Source organism: Danio rerio, chromosome 16, assembly GCF_052040795.2.
Source record: "Danio rerio strain M-AB ecotype USA chromosome 16, GRCz13ab, whole genome shotgun sequence".
NCBI classification, from domain to species: Eukaryota; Metazoa; Chordata; class Actinopteri; order Cypriniformes; family Danionidae; genus Danio; species Danio rerio.
In genome coordinates this window covers 38,395,939-38,414,014 of record NC_141036.1, presented here as the reverse complement: position 1 = coordinate 38,414,014, position 18,076 = coordinate 38,395,939, and the positions used below count along the sequence as shown (strand labels likewise).

Here is an 18,076-nt window from a genome sequence, read left to right as displayed (position 1 = left end):
AATGCCTCACATTTGAAGAGGAGCCAAAAACAAAAGAACATAATCATTAAAATATTTGGTGTTACTCTTGTCATCTGTATCTGTTTGCCGGACATGTGGGGTGAACAAGAGAAGTCGTGTTTTGGTGTCAACATCAAATCAAACTCGCATATTAAATACACGCGTCTCCCGTTTCAAATATGTTCTATATAATATATTATGTGTACTAATTAAAACATGAATGAATGTCATCACACCAAGTTTTATTGCTGTTTTTGACTACTTAAAACGTATGTGTGTGTGTGTGTGTGTGTGTATAACCTTTATGTTTAGTCATTTAGCAGATATGCTTTTGTCCAAAGTGACTTTCCGTACAATTAAGAAATTTACCAGAAAGCAATACATACGAGAAGTGTTATTATTTAAAGTCACTTGTTTGTGCTCAGATAATTTTTATTTTTTTTATTTTGAGAGAGAGAGAGAGAGAGAGAGAGAGAGAGAGAGAGAGAGAGAGAGAATACGAGACCAGCCAAAACCAGCTATGTCCAGCTTAAACCAGGCTAGTCAAGCTGGTCATTTTCCAGCTTGACCAGCTAAGACCAGGCTGGAAATGACTGGAAACGGCTGGAAACAACCCTTCTAAAACCAGTCTGGTCGACCAGTCTAGGTTGGATTTTTCAGCAGGGGTATTTTATACTCTTGGTAAAACATAAAACTAAATCATATTCATCCAATTAAATATTGTCCGGCCGACATCTCCCATAACTGTCAGTCAACAAATGCAGATTTGGGCTTTACGCATCTCTGTTCAGGTATATCCGCCAATAGCGTGTGCACCAATAATACCCATAAGCGCTGCGCATTCACGAGACGTGCACGAGAGTCACAGTCGCGGCAAAATCAAATGCTGAATTGGAACTTTTTAAACTCCTAAATAAATATTGGAGTTACTTTTGCAAGCATGTTGGAAAGATGACACCATGGCTTAAGTATTTCTCTTAGAAAGGTAAAGTTATTTTTTAAAACTATTTTAGCTGACATGAACTAGTGGGTTGTCTGCTGTCGTGCAGCAGTGTGCGCGTGTTCGTGATTTCAGGAGGCGTGGCTAATATGCTAACCGCTAATATGCTAACCGATAAGTATTTTGGCAGATCACCTATTGCACCTTTAATTTTATCCCAGGAATTTCTGTACTAGCCTGGCGCTAATGACAGCGCCTGCAACGGTCTTTCATCTCTTCTTACACTTTAACTACCAAATGGATGCTTAAGTCGATTTTACAGAATATATTTGAATCACATAACATCGATGCTGTAAAAAAAAACTTATGAAATTAGTCACATAATAGTCACATAAAACTTTCACCAGAAGTTCATCATTGGCTCAGTAGCTGTGCATATAGCCCATTTAGCCAATGCAATTCTGTACAAAATTTAAAGAATTTCTCTCTACTCCACAATAATAAAGAAAATACCATAAACTCCGTAAGTAAAGAGGACACATCTTAACAAAGGATTGTTGTAAGAAACTAAATCTGATTCAAACATCTTTTTGAATACAGCTGGATCCCTCAATTTCTACAGATGAAAATAAATATGCAACTACTGTTTGAACAAACAGCTCACTACTATACTGGAACAAGATAGTCAGTAATGCATAATATTAACAGTACATCTGTACGGAACCCTAAAGAAATCATCTGTCCACAATGGCTTTATTTAGCTACGCACAGAGTATGAAAAATCTGTTACGCACAACTCTGCAGCGTGGCATTTGTGGATGACTCACAGTTCGCAAGCTGTTGATCAGCCTTTGGGGCAACAGCAGCGGGGTGGGTTAGTCATGATAGATTAGTGTGTGTGTGTGATCAGAGAGCTGAACCGCATACCATTTCGACAGGGGAGGTCCTGAAGGCGTGTGATGTCAACCAGTTTCAGTTCCCCCGGCAACAGCATCCCCCGTCGCCAGGCAGCAGGGAAGAGGGAGCCCTCATCAGTGTGCTGAGCAGGTGGTGATATGAGACACCTGCGTCATACGCCTAAAAATAACTCGCCTTGAGGTAGCAGAGCATTGTTGCGTCTGACAATCCATTGCTGGAGTGATTTAAACCGGGTTCACGCTACAGTTTTGCCCACTATTTGGTCTTTAGGAACAAATTTGGAAAAGACTATGGTAAAATCTGTCGGTTAATGGCTGTTGTGATCAGATTTTTCCCACCGACAAGATTTGAGAAACTTTCCTGCTGTTTAACTTAACTACGACCACCATCAAATCAAAACCAATAGCAGTTCTGATCATGATGACGCAATTACGACAATGTCACCTCCGAGAAAATGATGAAAACCATTCGTTCATGTCAATGATACTAAATTAACGTATTAATTATAGATGTTATAGATGGAAAAGGAGCATTTGTATGCTACTGAAAGGGTTATAAAATGGAGAGAGTTTGCTCTAGAAATTTCAGATACATTGCCTTGTTCATGAGTGCAGAGTACATGGGGGATCTGTTTCAAATTCTGATACATCATGTACGACTTTTTATTTCATTTTGATTAATGACCAGTCAACAGATACAACCACGTGAAAATTTAGGACACCCTATGAAAGCTTGAGTATTTGTTTTTTTTAATATTTTATTCTTAAAACTAAACTTTAACAATATTGAAAGATTAAGGTAATATAACTGAACAATTAAAACTTAAAAAAGTACATTTAATTCTACAAAAAAAAAAAAAAAAGTTAAGGGCACCCTCAAATTTATTAACACTTAAAATAGCTCAAATCACAGACAAGTGATCATCATCAAACATCAAGGCCAAACTAAAGTTTGCCAGAGAGAATATCCCCAAAAACCAAGCTGTTAGCCGTTGAATGTGAGGTAAGTGAAGCCAGCAGTGATGCTTACCTTTCTGTCTATGTGGTCCTGGTGATGGGGAAACTATAGTAGGCAAAGAAGCCATCAGTGGGCAACCAGGTGAGATACAGGGCTCCAGAAATAATTTTGTTGCCCATTCGAAATATTAAAGTAGACACACAAAATTGCTCTCCAATATTGCCGTGGACTATTGCTTTACAAATTGCTCCATGTATCATAAGGTTACAAAGCATTGTCATTCAGGTGAGACATTAAACTGAGGAATCTCTGTGGTCATTAAAAATCACATGGCCAAGTTATAAAGAGTAGGAGTGTAACCCTCAGTGTCCCGACCAAATTCCCCTAATTAGCCCTTTACCATAGAACTGTGTTTCTCAACTACGTTTCTGGGGGACCACAAGCTCTGCACTTTTTCCATTGCTGCATCCCAACATGCATAATATCCATCCTAAATAGTATTTAAAAATAAAATGAGTATGTCCCAAATCGTAGTATGTTGATAAGAGTATGCCAAAAGTGCCCGGATGGTTAACTATTTCCAGTAAAAATTCAAAGTGTAAAAGCATCCATATTCTAACTGCTGATATTGCCCAAAATACATTGCATGTTGGACAGGAATTTGATCAGAACTACAAATGCGTGTGAAAAGTGTAAATCAACTACAAACATGGCAGACGTGCGAAACCAACCGTCAAGTAGGCTTCTGTAAAGATGTTTGTATGGCTGTTATTTAAAATCTATCCCACATGAAAATATTTAAATCACATTTCCTTTATTGCAGTGCATTTGTGACAACGTGAACTTCTATAAAGATGTAGTTGGACATTACCTTCAAAAAGCAGAATTATCCAAACACCTGAGGAGATTTCTCTGCATGAAAGACTTGTGAATGGGAGATTATCCTGCTGCTGCTTCTCCAATAAGGTAGGCAATTAAATATGAAAGAAATGGGGATGATGTGTGGATGATTAACAGGGCTCACTAAGCAACATAACAATCTGTTAACGAGGAAGTAGTGTCTCAAAGCTTGCATACTCAAAAGTGTATATTTTTCCTTCACAAAAAAGTACATACTTTGAGCGTTGTAAGTATGCAAATTGGGATGCAGCACATGTTTCATTAACACACCTGATTCAGATCATCAGCTCATTAGCAGAGACTAAAAGACCTGTTATGGGTGTGACAAAGGAGACATCTAAAACATGCAGTGTTGATAGTCCTCCAGGAACGTGGTTGAGAAATACTGCCATCCACACTTATTCGGATGAATTTAAAAAACAGTGCTTTCATCAATAATTGCTCAGCATCAACTCTATAACATTCAGTTGTTTCCCAAAAGTTGGTTATCCACACAAAAATTTTTGAAAGCACTTTTCCTGTATTTCACATCCGTTTAGATGTAAGACGCTAGACTGACCTGCATCATTTTTGTAATTTTTGTCTATTTACTTCACTTTGAAACATCATTGTAATATGTTGAGGAAACGCACGTTTAAAATTGGTCGACAATAAGTCGTTGATAAGAGTAAAACGAGTATAAAGATGAAAACGCAAGCAAGAATATAGAATGGAAGAAATGCCAAAACAACAGTTCTCAGTAAAAATGCGCTGTCCTTTGAAGAAAAACTATTTGGAGCATGTGCAAAATGACATAAATCTTTAACAATGCGGTCAAAACGGAGAACATCCAAAATAACACAACAACACAATATCATTCGCCATTTTAGCTGAATTAGTCACAATGCTAAAAATGCGGAATAGATTTTGGAAAGCCTCCGTTTTCACTATACACAACATGAGACAGGAAAAATGTTGTTTTTAATTTTTCCAAGTTTGATAGAGTTTTAAAAAAGGTACTTTTTAGCCTCAAAACACAACACAGGCTGCGTCTGACATCGCCTACTATTCAGTGGGTTCTGCATTTGAATTTGAATGTACTACGCGATCATTAGAAAAGTACGTTCTATACAGTATGAATGCGAGTAGAATGAATGGAACTAGGATGCACTACATCTGCTGTTTTGTCATGATGACAGGCCCTTCCTGTGTCAGTGGCGTTGCTTCCCTCCCATTCATGAATTCTCTTGCATCATGGGATAGCCTAGTGTTCATCGCATGCGCACTTCAGAATATCACCGGATGTAGTAAGTTATCCAGGTACTTCTTGCATACTGATTTTCGACTCCTATAAATTCGAACAGTGTACTACATAGTATGGAAGTATGCAATTTTGGATGAAGCCCTAGTGTGCGCAGAATTCAATTAATCTTTATGTCTATTGCACTTTTACAATGTAAATTGTGTCAAAGCAGCTTAACATAGAACCGACACAGAGAACAATGGATGTCGGAGTAGGTCACTGGTGGGTGTTCAGTGTTCAGGCTAGACCACAGGCCAAAACGAAGATACAAATATACGCTTTTAAACGAAAATGTATTAGTGTGGACATGACCCTAATCATCCCCATTCATTTAATGAACTCTATCACTATTTTTCTCTCTACCTGCAGACCCTTCCTGTCAATTAAGTATACAAGTATACACCTTAAGTGCAGTATAAACACATTTAAAAAAAACCCTGGATGAGTTTTCTAGTGTACAGGTATGTCTGTTTTTGATGCGTCTTGATTGTTATACAGTCTGACATTGACAACTGACATAATAATTTGACATGGGGATCAAATTTTTACAGTCTAACAAGCTGCCATCATAAAAGTTATATAAAAATTAAATCAGACATTAGAAGGGTCTCAGAACATCCAAACAGAGTGAGACTAAGGCAATACTTGATATTCAGCTCGCCGTCACTTAAGGGTAGACGTGGATCGGTAATAGCAGCACATGGAGCACCCATCTGGGTGTTTCCAACTGACCTAATGCATGTAGACAGATATCTTCAGCTTAAAGAAAAAGCATCTCTTTTTGGCAAACAATCAGGCTCTTCCCTATTTCACACCCAAGAAAGGGTGCATCTAAATCCCAAAATTGTTTGTAAAGGATTCAAAACTAGTCTCTTAGTTTGGAATGCAACCACCCTGTTTTACTTTAGGCAGTTTTGTTAGTACTTAAAGTAACTTTGCATTTACATGTCAACTAGCAGTCATTAGAGTATTAGTAGACTGTCAGGTTTATAACTGACTTTGACTTTACTTTGATGCTCTTTACTTTGTCCCCAAATAAACTACTAAGGCCTTCTTGTTTCTACCTGATATAAACAAAGGCTCAAATTCATCTTATTTGACCGCTTGCGTTCATATTTAAGAGTCATCTCCATCTTATATTGTCAATTTTTCGTAGATTTTGCAGGACCACTCAGTTCAACATTCCTAGTACATAGTATAGTAAGTAATGTGCATTGCTATAGCACAGTTAAAGGTTATGGCCATACACCCAAAATGCTTTACAATCATGGTGGCAGTCTCTACACACCACCACCAGTGTGCAGCCTCCACTTAGATGATGTGGAAGCAGCTACAGGACAACATCGCTAATGCGCTTACCACACAATAGCTATAAGTGGAGTGGAGAAATAGTAATTGAACCAATTCAGTGGATGGGGATAATGGGTAAGGGCCAATGGAGAGAATTGGGCCAGGACACCAGGGTTACACCCCTGCTTTTTACTAGAAGTGCCATTGGATTTCCAAACACAGAGAGTCAGGACCTTGATTTAACATTTGATTCGAAAGACAACGCTCACTAACAGTGTAGCATCATCCTTCAGTATACTGGGGCATTATGATGCACACAGACTGCAGTTTGAACACCTCCTGCTGGTCTCACCAACACCACTACCAATATGGCTGTGGCCTAGTATATGCAACCCAGGCTCCTTCTAAAAACGTTGTCCTGTGGACGCTTCTGGAGACTGCAAAATAAGTCCTGGGAGGTATGTATTTTTGCAGTTTTTGTTTGCGAATCCACAAGAGGCCGCTTTTTCATATCACAATTGTCTCTCGCGAGTGCCGTTCGCACCCGTGCTGTTCTCGTGTAAACCCACCAGAGGCTGCTGTCGAACGACCATCTGTCTGACTGAATGAACTGAATTACCTTGGCGAACGGCCAGTTGGCTGACCCACCTTCCTCCTTCCCTAAACCCAACCAATTTTACCAATTGACCCGCCCACCCGCTTACTTTTCTAAACCCAACCAACAATTTACAAAAGCCGACCAGAAAAAGAAAAGCCCTCGTCTGATTTTTAGCACGTTTTCGGATTTTACCACATTCTCACCCTGTTATGAACTTGTTCACTTCATTTTTTGGATTCTGTTTTTGTGTTACCTGATTTCTGGAACCGCTCTTTCTCGAACTCGAACCCGGTCGTCGTCATCGTGGTAAACTCCTCTCTGTGTCTCAAGTTCGCTGATGTACACAGCGAGCTACTGTAACTGGACAAACTGGTTGCAGTGGGAAAGCCCTCCACACAGAGATAAGCGGTCGGTTGGTAAGCGCAAAAGGAACAGCGTCATACCGCCCCATAGCGTTTTCTTAAGAAATTAAATGCAGCCATAATTACCTTTGGCTACATAATTCGCATACTCCAGAAATGTCCACGGGACTACGTTCAGAATGAGCCTGGGTTGATTATATAGTACTAGTAACTAGAAAGCAATATAGTCTGGCACATGCGATACCCAAGACATATAAATATTTTATCCAGACTAAAATAGCATAATCTGACACAGTGACTGTCATACTGGACAATAATAAATGTGTAGTCTGAACGGAATTTTAGTGTGAAGGCTGCCATTGGATTTAAACAAGTGGATCTCAGGCCACTAAAAATGTGGGTCTCAATACATTTCCAAGCAAACTGGTGCAGTTTGACTGAAACGCATATCCAGCATAGACCAAAGAAATCTAAATGAAAGAAAAGAGGATATGATGTCACAAGATGCGACCATAAAAAGCACAGAATCCTCAAACATACCTAGCTTTGTTCTTTTTTGTCATAGTCACAATGTTGCCAATTATAGTTATAGTCATAGGAAATGTGTCTCCTTGCATCATGTGTCTGATGGAGTAATTCTCTGTGCTGTTTTGCTGTTCTTTACATTGAGGATGTTTAGCCTAGCACTGATTAGATGTTCAGAACATTCCATCTCAAAATATATGGCATAAAATACTTTGTTTTGTGTTTTCAACGTTGGATTTACAAATCATTGTACAAATGCTAAGTAAGCATGACCCACAGTATCTTTAATTTTTCACCAAACAAACAAACCCCACTGTAAAAAATATATCTTTTAATTAACAGTTGCTCAAGTTTTATTGTTTCAGTTTATTTCAATGAATATTTTTGATGTTAACAATGATAAAAGTCACTTTTAGTGGTAAATATTTTAGTTCTTAGTAGTTTGAAACAATATATCAAAAACTAGTGATCTTATTCTTCGCATACAAGCTAGTGCGACGCCATTGGAACCTTATTAGCTGGAAACTTCCGGTCTCATTCACTTCCATTGATTTTCAGACATTTACAGCTTGTTATGCTGCTTGATGTTGCAAACTGATATTTTCTTCTTATATTATTATTATGTTTATGTATAGTCATAAACAGACTTGTTTGTGTAACTTCACTTCCTAATCTGCAATTGCCTCTTTGAATATCACACTAACTGTACAAAAAAAAAAAAAAAAAAAAAAAAAAAAAAACTACTAACACTTCCCTTCTTAGACTTTACAGACCTGAAACTTGCCTTTAGTACTTATTCATTGTTGCTCTTAGTTGTGTAAATTGCTTCCTTGTCCTCATTTGTAAGTCGCTTTGGATAAAAGCGTCTGCTAAATGACTAAATGTAAATGTAAATGTAGTTTGACCATTTTCTGACGTTTATTATTTCTAGTCATTTCTCCTAGGTGACTGAATCAGAAGTTCTAAAACAATCGCAAACTTCAGCATTGCACAATAAGGTCAATAGAGAAATAAAAGAAATGTGCACAATAAAAGAAGCCACTGGCAGTTCATTACCCAGTTTTTTTACATGACTAATTTACAAGACCAACCCAGACAATTTATTGTGTCACTTGTCTGTCACAAGTACTTGGCAACTAAATTCACTTCATTAAACTTTTCACCAACAAATGTTGTCAGCAGAGATCAAGGTGCCGTAATACAATTTGAAAATGTAAGTAAATGGAAAACACTCAAGTGCAAACACATAGATATATACACTAGATATCGCATACGGCCTCTGAGCATGTGTCAATAGTGCCGCCACATTTGTACAGTACTCTCGAGACAAACGTCATTCACTAGTCATCCACTAGTCAAGACTAAAGCCAATGTGTAGATGCTGGACTTTAGCACTGTGTACGGGTGTAGTAACCAGCAAACAAAGAAAAAAAAGCACAAAGGCAGAACATTTCATAGGGAAGACTTCGTTTTTTACGTTTTTGTATGTTGCAAACTTTTGTTCTCAATGAGTAACGTTACTTATGATTATACAGTCATGGCAATAACCATAAGGCAAAGTAACACCAACTTGCACTAAATACCAGGACTATGCTAGTTTTGAATAAAATAAGCAAATAATGTAAATGAAATATGACATCAAGATGCTGCGGTGCTGAAACTCGTATTATTGTCGTCTAAGTGAAGGAGTCATTCATAATGCGGATATTCATTCAAAAAAAGAATCGCTCCCTTTGTTAGAATAAGTGAAATCAGGAGAGGGGGTGTGTTTCAGGACACGGATTAATTAACAGGGAGGGAGATAATACATTTCCATGCACACAAACACACACTCTCTTTGTCGGCAATGCCTGTGCGATCACTTATCCATCGATGTAGAAAAGTGATGTAAAATTATACATTTTCGTCATTTAAAAAAATGCATTTGCATACTGACCACCGGGAAAAATCCCAATCATAGATATATGTGTTTGTGTATATATATCGCTGGCTCTAGATGGCCAGTCCTCTACTGCACCATGGTCCCACAATAATTTCAAAGGAGAGCTACCCTGTACTAAAATGGCAGCTCTATTGGCGCATTTTATCCAATATGCAATATTAGCATAGGCAGCATCTAATGTAAATATCTATGATAAACACACCACGATACTCTAATAGAGTTAGTTCACTTTTAGCTGCAAAGATACCTATAGTAACAAAATGAGGACCATCAAAATCATGTGTAACCCTATGCTATTATTATACGATTATGAACGCATAGATGCTTGCTAGGAATATGCAAGTCATCATAGTGACCCAGGTTTAAGACTGCACTGAACATTGATAACAGACAAATCCTCATGTTACATTTTACAACCCACATTCTGGTGTTATTGAGCTTTTCATGGGAGGTTCTGACAATGACTTACTCAAGTCATCAAAAGAATAAACACAAAGGGTTCAATGCAGCCTCATAAAATGTGTTGTGCCATAACTAGATTGCAGGATGGTACGCTTTCGACCACATCAAGCACTAATTACCATTACCAGCCGCTTATAATTAAGAAAATCGAGAGAAATAAATGAGCCCATTTTTAAGGGCATGGAGAAGACCTAAAAAGGGACACTCGCTGGGATGATACAAATCTTGGAGAATGTCACGAGACATCTCAATGTGACTAACATGATCCTGAATACATTTTATCCATACCACATTACCGCTCGGGTGAGGCGCAAAGCTTTGTGAAAAGGACAACAGACGTATGACGTATATTACATAACTGACTGTTCATCGGTTCACTTATAATAATGAAGAAATGGACTTCCTCATTTTTCTGCTGTGTCTATGTTGACTTAAGGTCAGAATCATTTTCTAGAATAGCTTTTCTCCTTGCTTTATCCACACTGTGATAATTAACAGGTCATGATTCACAGGATACTTTTAATAATATATTGTATAAGAAATAACATACATAGAAATCTAGCAGTAAAATAACAGAAAAAGCTCAACATGTTGTTCTTGTACCATGACTTACATGACCAACTAATACAATACAGTTTTGTCATTTAAAGTCAGCATCAGAAGTTGTTGGAACAGAAATTAATGTCCCATAATGCAATTCAAAATTGTAAATGAACACAAAACACCTTTTTTTTTTTACATTTTAACAAGTGTTAAAAAAATCTTTTTCAGAGCAAGACAATAGTATTTACTATTATATTTTTATTCTGGAGAAAGTCTTATTTCTTTCAGTTTAGCTGAAATTAAATAAAATACACTCACCGGCCACTTTATTAGGTACACCTAGTCCAACTGCTTGTCAACGCAAATATTTAATCAGCCAAATCACATGGCAGCAACTCAGTGCATTTAGGCATGTTGACATGATCAAGACGATCTGCTGCAGTTTAAACCAAGCATCAGAATGGGGAAGGAAAGTGATTTAGGTGACTTTGAACATGGTATGGTTGTTGGGGCCAGATGGGCTGATATGAGTATTAAAGAAACTGCTGATCTACTGGGATTTTCACATACAACTATCCCTAGGGTTTACAGAAAATTATCCAAAAAAAGATCTGATGAGTCTCGAATTCTGCTGCGCCATTTGGATGGTAGGGTCAGAATTTAGCATCAACAACATGAAAGCATGGATCCATCCTGCCTTGTATCAACAGTTCATGCTGGTGGTGTAATGGTGTGGGAGATATTTTGTTGGCACACTTTAGGCCCATAAGTACCCATTGAGCATTGTGTCAATGCCACAGCCTACCTGAGTATTGTTGCTGACCATGTCCATCCCTTTATAAATCACAATGTACCCATCTTCTGATGGCTACTTCCAGCAGCATAAAGAGCCATGTCGTAAAACGTGAATCATCTCAGACTGATTTCTTGAACATGACAATGAGTTCACTGTGCTCAATTGGCCTCCACAGTCACCAGTTCTCAGTCCAATAGAACACCTTTGTGATGTGGTGGAATGGGAGATTCACATCATAGATGTGCAGCTGACAAATCTGCATCAACTGCATGATGCTACCATGTCAATATGGACCAAAATCACAGAGGAATATTTCCAGTACCTTGCTGAATCTATGCTATGGAGGATTAAGGCAGCTCTGAAGGCAAAATGGGGTCCAACCTGGTACTAGTAAGGTGTACCTAATAAAGTGGCCAGTAAATGTACATTTAATACATTTTTAAAACTGCTATGGTCAATATTATTAGCCCCTTATAACCCCCCCACCCCCCCACCCCCCCACTGTAAAAAATACTGGGTTCCACGCAATTCATTCACAATGTCCCAACACAAATCAATTAAGTTAACTTAATTGTTTTTGCAAATTGAAATACACTGAAAAAATGATGTCTGCAAAATTGTTGCAAACAATTTAGGTGTTGAATTTAAACAAATTAAATATAGTAATGTTCAACTTATTTTTTTAAATTCAGCCCAAATAAATTGTTTACAACCACTTAACTTGAAACACTTTAGTAAATCCAATTCTTCTTTCAGTGTAGATTGAACATAAAACAAGCTGAACTAAAAAAAAAAACTCAAGAATTGTGTTGATGCAGCTTACTTTAAATAAATAGTTTACAAGCAACAAAAAAATGTAGTGCTGACTCGCTACAGAACAAACCACTTTTGTCCAGTGATTTGCCAAGTTAACCAAACTTAGTTAACACAATGACCCAGTTAAACATTTAAATCGCACTTTAAGATGAATACTAGCACTTGCAAAATAACTAGTGAAATGTTATATTCTTTATCATATAGAAAGTTTACTTGAAACACAAATGTCTTTTTATTTTTTTTTTTTTGATGTTTAATCCGTTAAATGCATCCTTGTGAAATAACAATCAATTTCTTACAAAACTCACTGACCCCAAACCTTTGAATGTACTTTTACTGATGTACATGTTTTGTAGATAACTATTGAGGCAGACAGCATTATCTCTCAAGTATGTACCAGAGAGATTCCCTATATAAAACAACACTGTTTGTCTTTTGGTCTTGGTGTTACCAGGCCATTCAACTATTCTAGGCCTTGTTCCTGTTAATGTTTGATAAGATCCACAAGTTCTTATCTAGGCGTCCCTGCATGAGACTGTTCAACTTTTACAACCGTGTTATGTAACCTTACAGTATCTATAATGTAGATTAACGCTGACTGAAGGACTTTTACAGACCTTAACGACTAGTTTAAGTCAAAATTAACATAAGTTTTTAACACATTGGCTGTGGTAGTTTTGACTCTGTGTTTTGTGTTTTTCATTTTTATATTGTTTGTTACGTTTTACGATGTACGGAGCTCAATGTTGCATTAGTACAGTACACAGAAACATTTGTTCTACCTGGCCATGGCATACAAAACCCTAATTCTCCACGAAACCGCACAAAAAAAAGAACAGCCCAACCCTGATAATCTCCCTTCAGGCCTTGAAACACTCCACACTTAAACTGGCCGCTCTCTGTGATTAATAGTTATTTTGTCGTGTTTGCTTAAGATTTGCGTCATGGACAACAAGGTGTGCCACCCTCGTACACTTGAAGACCAAATTATTAAGCCTCCTCTGAAATTAACTTTTTTTCCCCCAAAATATTTTCCAAGTGCTATTTAATGTTTTATTTAAAAAAAATTTTAAAAATTCCAACACATTTTTAAACAGTTTGAATAACTAATTTCTAATATTTAACATCTTTTGTCATTGTCATGATGACACATAATATTTGACTAATTATTTAGCAAAAATAATAGTGTTCAGCCTAAAGTGGAATTTAAAAGCTTAACTTGGGTAATTAGGGCAAATAATCGGACAGCAGTGGTTTGTTCTGTAGCCAAAATGTTTTTTTTTCTAAAAAGGCCTGAAAATATAACAGTTTTTTTATTCTTTAATTAATATTTTTATTTCAGCCAAACTAAAAGTGAAACTTTAAAGAGTTATATTTAAAGCTGTTCTTTATATTTAAAGCTAATCGGTTATAGTTTCTGGCAATATCGACCTAGAAAATAGCAAATTTTAATTTTCCACAAAACACACAATGTAACGACAGAAAAGTCAAGTTTTAAATGGAAAATTATCAAAACAAAAAAATTGTTGAATGCCAATTGTCTAATCCGATCCAGTGATTTATGCTAAGCTAAGCTAAAGTGCTCTCACCAGACTAGAAGATTGGCTGAATGGACTTTAAAGAAATGGTAAAACTCAAATGTTAGCTCTAAGGGTGTATTCACACTAGGCTATCCGAACCGAATTGTACCTGGGCACATTTGACCCCCATTTCCCGATTCGTTTGGCAAGTGATTGCTCTGAATCAAGCCCGGTTGGCTGTCCCTGGCCTGTCAGGTCATTAAAGATGCAAATGCCTCACTCACATGATGACTTTATGAAAGTATGAGCGTCAAACTTGGTGAATCTGTTCAGCAAAACTGTATGTCACCGCATCCCAAAACGAACTAAAATAATACAAAACAATATAACTAAAGCAATCTTTACTGTACTGATCAAGAGCGCTTCTCTTTTGCAGAGTTTAGACTGATTTTCAAAGTAATTGTGTTTTCACACTGCATGAGTATCTAGAGAAGCGTTTCGTCGCTGCTGTGTTTACACTGCAAGATGGATTGGTGACAGGGGGTTTCACACTGCATGACTTTACAATAGGAGGAATCGCCGGCAACTTTGTCTCGGTCCACAAACTACATTCCAAAACCGAAAACACGTGAGAAATGACATGGAAACAATGCGAGGTCACGTAGTATATATCTTTTGTAGTATTAATATATAATGAGAGAGAAGCCTTTAGTGGGGTAGAAAATGTACTTATTTTTTTCCTCACTTGGCATTTTGAAGGGAATTAGCAATTTCTCTAGAAATTTCCACTAGTTTTTCCTCCATTTCTTGGGTCCAAATAGCCTCCTGAGACCCAAAGATTTTTAAAAAAAAAATTTCTGTGATTTCCTACATCCTTTGGGTGAAAAAAATTCTACAATTTTGAGTTTTTACATTTTGTTTTTATTTTAAATTTTACAGCATGTTCACTGTAGTGGACCACAGGACTATTTTAGTTTAAAACGACCGCCACTCAGACAGCAAAACTGTACAGGATATGGCTGTAAAGGGATATTAATCCAATATTAATGTAACAAAAACTAAACAAAAGCCATTTTTTCCATTTGTATTAAAATTCCTGAAACAGTTTAGTCTGAAAGAGAGCCGAACTAAAAAAAAAATAAAAAATTAATGTTAATCCAAAACAAATTTAACATAAAAGCGATTTAAAACTGATTGTCATTCTCTAATTGTCTCTAATTCTCTGATTGTCAGACTCTAAGTCAAAGTGTCCCTCAACTATCTTAGGGCCTACTGGATTGTTTATGAGCGCCAAAAGTGGCGGATCTGGGGTCCGTTCTTCGTACCTCGCTTAAATGATCTAAGATGATTTGGCAGATCCTGGATCTTTTAATCTTGATAACTGATCTCTCGCTAATTTGGTTCTTCAAACAAGTTCGCGAATCAGATTAGAATGTCTGGATGAACTGATCTGAGATCGCTGCGTGTGTTATGAAGGACAGATCTATCGATCCTCGAAATCATGATCAGCAATGCAACGATTGGCTGACGGCATAGCAGCGTAATGACATCATCTGATTAATATTCAATTATCCATGTGAGCAAAATTACATCAAATTAGCAGTATGGTAATGGTTTGTTAAATATGACTCGCAAGAACTTTCCACCTTTGTTGTGAGCTGCAGGCTTTACACTTTCATTTGTCAAGACAAGAGTATTCATCATGTATTTCAATGCAAATCAATGCATTTAGTTCTACATTTAGAAAAGATTTTCTTTATTAATGTAGCCGTTTTTTAATCGGTGTATAAAGAATAACTGGTTGTTTACAAAAGCATTTTCATATTGGTAAAGGTGTCTGCAACTTTTGTGAAGCATCAAATCACTGGCATATTAACTATCAAAACATGTTTATGACTGCATAAATGTATTATTGCTTTAAAAAAAATCACATATTGTGCATTTCTATTATACACAATTTGTTCTAAAGCGATCTAAAAAGTTCATTTCAATAAGTTTTCTCTTTGCACCAGATGGCAGTCTTTGTACTTTAATTTCGAGGGTGCAGATTGCATACGTTTTAATAATATGTATAACTAAATAAGAATGTATAATATGTATAACTACTGTAAGAAAATATCAGAATTCGGAACATACTTTCTGTATTATCTTTGCTTGAACTATGCCGATCTAATCCTGTTTATATGAATTAAACCTGCTCCCGATCAGGTTTGACCTAGCAGAACTGTTGCCATGACAACAACTCTCGGATCAGCTTTGAAGAAAGAAACGATCCTGGATCGTGTCAAATCGTCAATATCCAAATCCAGCTAACTGAGTAATCCACGTACGAAGAACGGACCCCTGTTCTGCGAAATATCTGACTGCGTGTCACCGCATCCCAAAGCGATAAAACTGAAGAAATCCCCTCTGTGCTGAGCGAGAGCGCTCACTGAACAGTGCAGCATCGATGACGTAAGCGTGCCCAGGGCCGATTCTAGTGTGAGTGCGGGCCGTCAGGGGAGTCGGGAGGGGGGACAATCGTGCTTTGGCCCTGTTCGAGGCAACTGTACCTAGTGTGAGTACGGCCTTAGAGAATCCTCTCTGCTTCAGTTCTTCCCCCTAAAACATGTAGTCATTAATTACATTAAGATGGTGCTGGTGTCCACTATAGTTGACATTTAAAAAAGGATGATATTTTGAAACAAAAACAAGTTAACAGCTTTGAAAGCTAAATGTATTGTTCCTGACACTTTAATAAAGAAATATATATGTTATAATAATAGTAAAAAAAAAAAAAAAACATTTAAAAAGCTAAATTTTACATACCTCCTTCCTTCCCATAAAATGTGCTTGTTTGCATGTCGGCCATTTTGGATGCAGTGTAAGAAGTGGTTGCTAGCATGCCAGCCATTCAAATGACATATTACTAGAAAGCCCAGGATGTCCTCTGAACAATACAACCGGACTTGACATAGTAGCTCAAAAAATTCAAAGAAAATTTATGAAAACACAATGTTCACTAAAAAGTAAATTGGCTTGGTCTCAGGAGGCTATACTGAAAAGAACCCCTTTTAACTTCTCCCCCAACCTCCCGCTGGCCTGCAGATACCCATACTGGTGGATGCTGCTCTCTCAGTTGCTGTAGGTCATCGCCATTGTTATATTTATAGACATACAATCATGCACCGGCATGGTTCAATGCAACTGTGCGGAGTGTGGGTAAACCCTAAGTAAATATTATGTGGGAAAAATTTGCCAATTTCCAAAAAAAGTGGAACAACTAATCATATATAGACATTGTATAACTTAGATTCATTTGTATAGATGAACTAAACAAGTAAGGAAAAGATGAGCACTGGGTTTATGACAGATTGTGGATTTGTTTTTCAGGCCTGTATCATATTTAGTGTTGGAGGATGGTAGATGCCTTCAGACAGTTGCTCTTTTAAGCACAAGGGTCAAATTTACTGCCGGGCCTCTTGTTGCGTAAGGACATCTGCATTTGTGTGTCGCAGAAGAAATGAAAAGTGTGGGTGGATATTTACAAAAAAAAAAAAGACCGGTTGCGACAATAGTCATACCTAAAAGATTTTTAAGTCTTACTGCAGGTCTTAAGTTTATGTAATACGGGTTAGGAATACAACTGGTTATATAGCATTCATAAACAGTGAGACAGCAGATCTCAGCAGAGACGTGAAATGATTGTGAAACACATATAGCACATTTTACAGCACATTTTCTAAGACATTGGGGGAAGTGTAAAGCTATATTTAGGGTCTCCCTCAAATGGAGCATCCCAAATCAGTGAGAGAACCCCAGCCTTATAAGGAACCGTATCAGAAGTTGCGTAATGTGTCTGTCCTCATGTATTTAAGTTAGTTTCTTGTAACAGGAGAAGCAGTGATGGACACTAATGGCCAAAACTGTCCACCTTCAACACCAGAGGAATCCTCTAACAAGCAAGATACTCTGCCAAATGTTACTAACAGCACTGACGTCATATAAGTTCCAATGCCAGCAGTATTACATTAATAAAAAAACACAATTACACTGTAAAAAAATGCTGAATTCCTCACAATCGATTTGTGTTGGGACAATATCAAGGAATTAAATTGTTTTTTACAAGTTTCAATGGATTGAACATAAAACAATTAAGAATTAAGAATCAAGGAATTGTGTTGTTTCAGCTCAATTTAAATAGGTAGTTTGAACAAACATCAAATGTCATTTTTTGTTGTTATAT

At 37.2% G+C, this 18,076-nt stretch overlaps 1 protein-coding gene and 2 long non-coding RNA genes across 5 annotated transcripts in view; 1 reads left to right on the top strand and 2 right to left on the bottom strand.

Annotated features, from left to right (window-relative positions):
• zdhhc18a (zDHHC palmitoyltransferase 18a) overlaps window positions 1–18,076 on the bottom strand; it is a 284,455-nt gene that overhangs the window by 229,534 nt on the left and 36,845 nt on the right. The gene's annotated exons all lie outside the window — the stretch shown is intronic.
• LOC141378236 (uncharacterized) overlaps window positions 1–18,076 on the top strand; it is a 53,578-nt gene that overhangs the window by 32,539 nt on the left and 2,963 nt on the right. The window contains exons 1-2 of one of the 2 annotated variants that reach the window (XR_015511694.1): window positions 824–985; window positions 3,639–3,781. This is a non-coding gene — a long non-coding RNA (uncharacterized LOC141378236). Of the gene's footprint in view, window positions 1–823; window positions 986–3,638; window positions 3,782–18,076 lie in introns of those variants that run through there. The other variant, XR_015511692.1, reaches the window with a different exon arrangement.
• LOC147840341 (uncharacterized) lies at window positions 12,561–17,928 on the bottom strand. Its single transcript, XR_015511698.1, has 2 exons — window positions 16,193–17,928; window positions 12,561–15,156 (listed from the first exon to the last, which is right to left on the bottom strand). It is a non-coding gene; the product is annotated as an uncharacterized LOC147840341 (long non-coding RNA).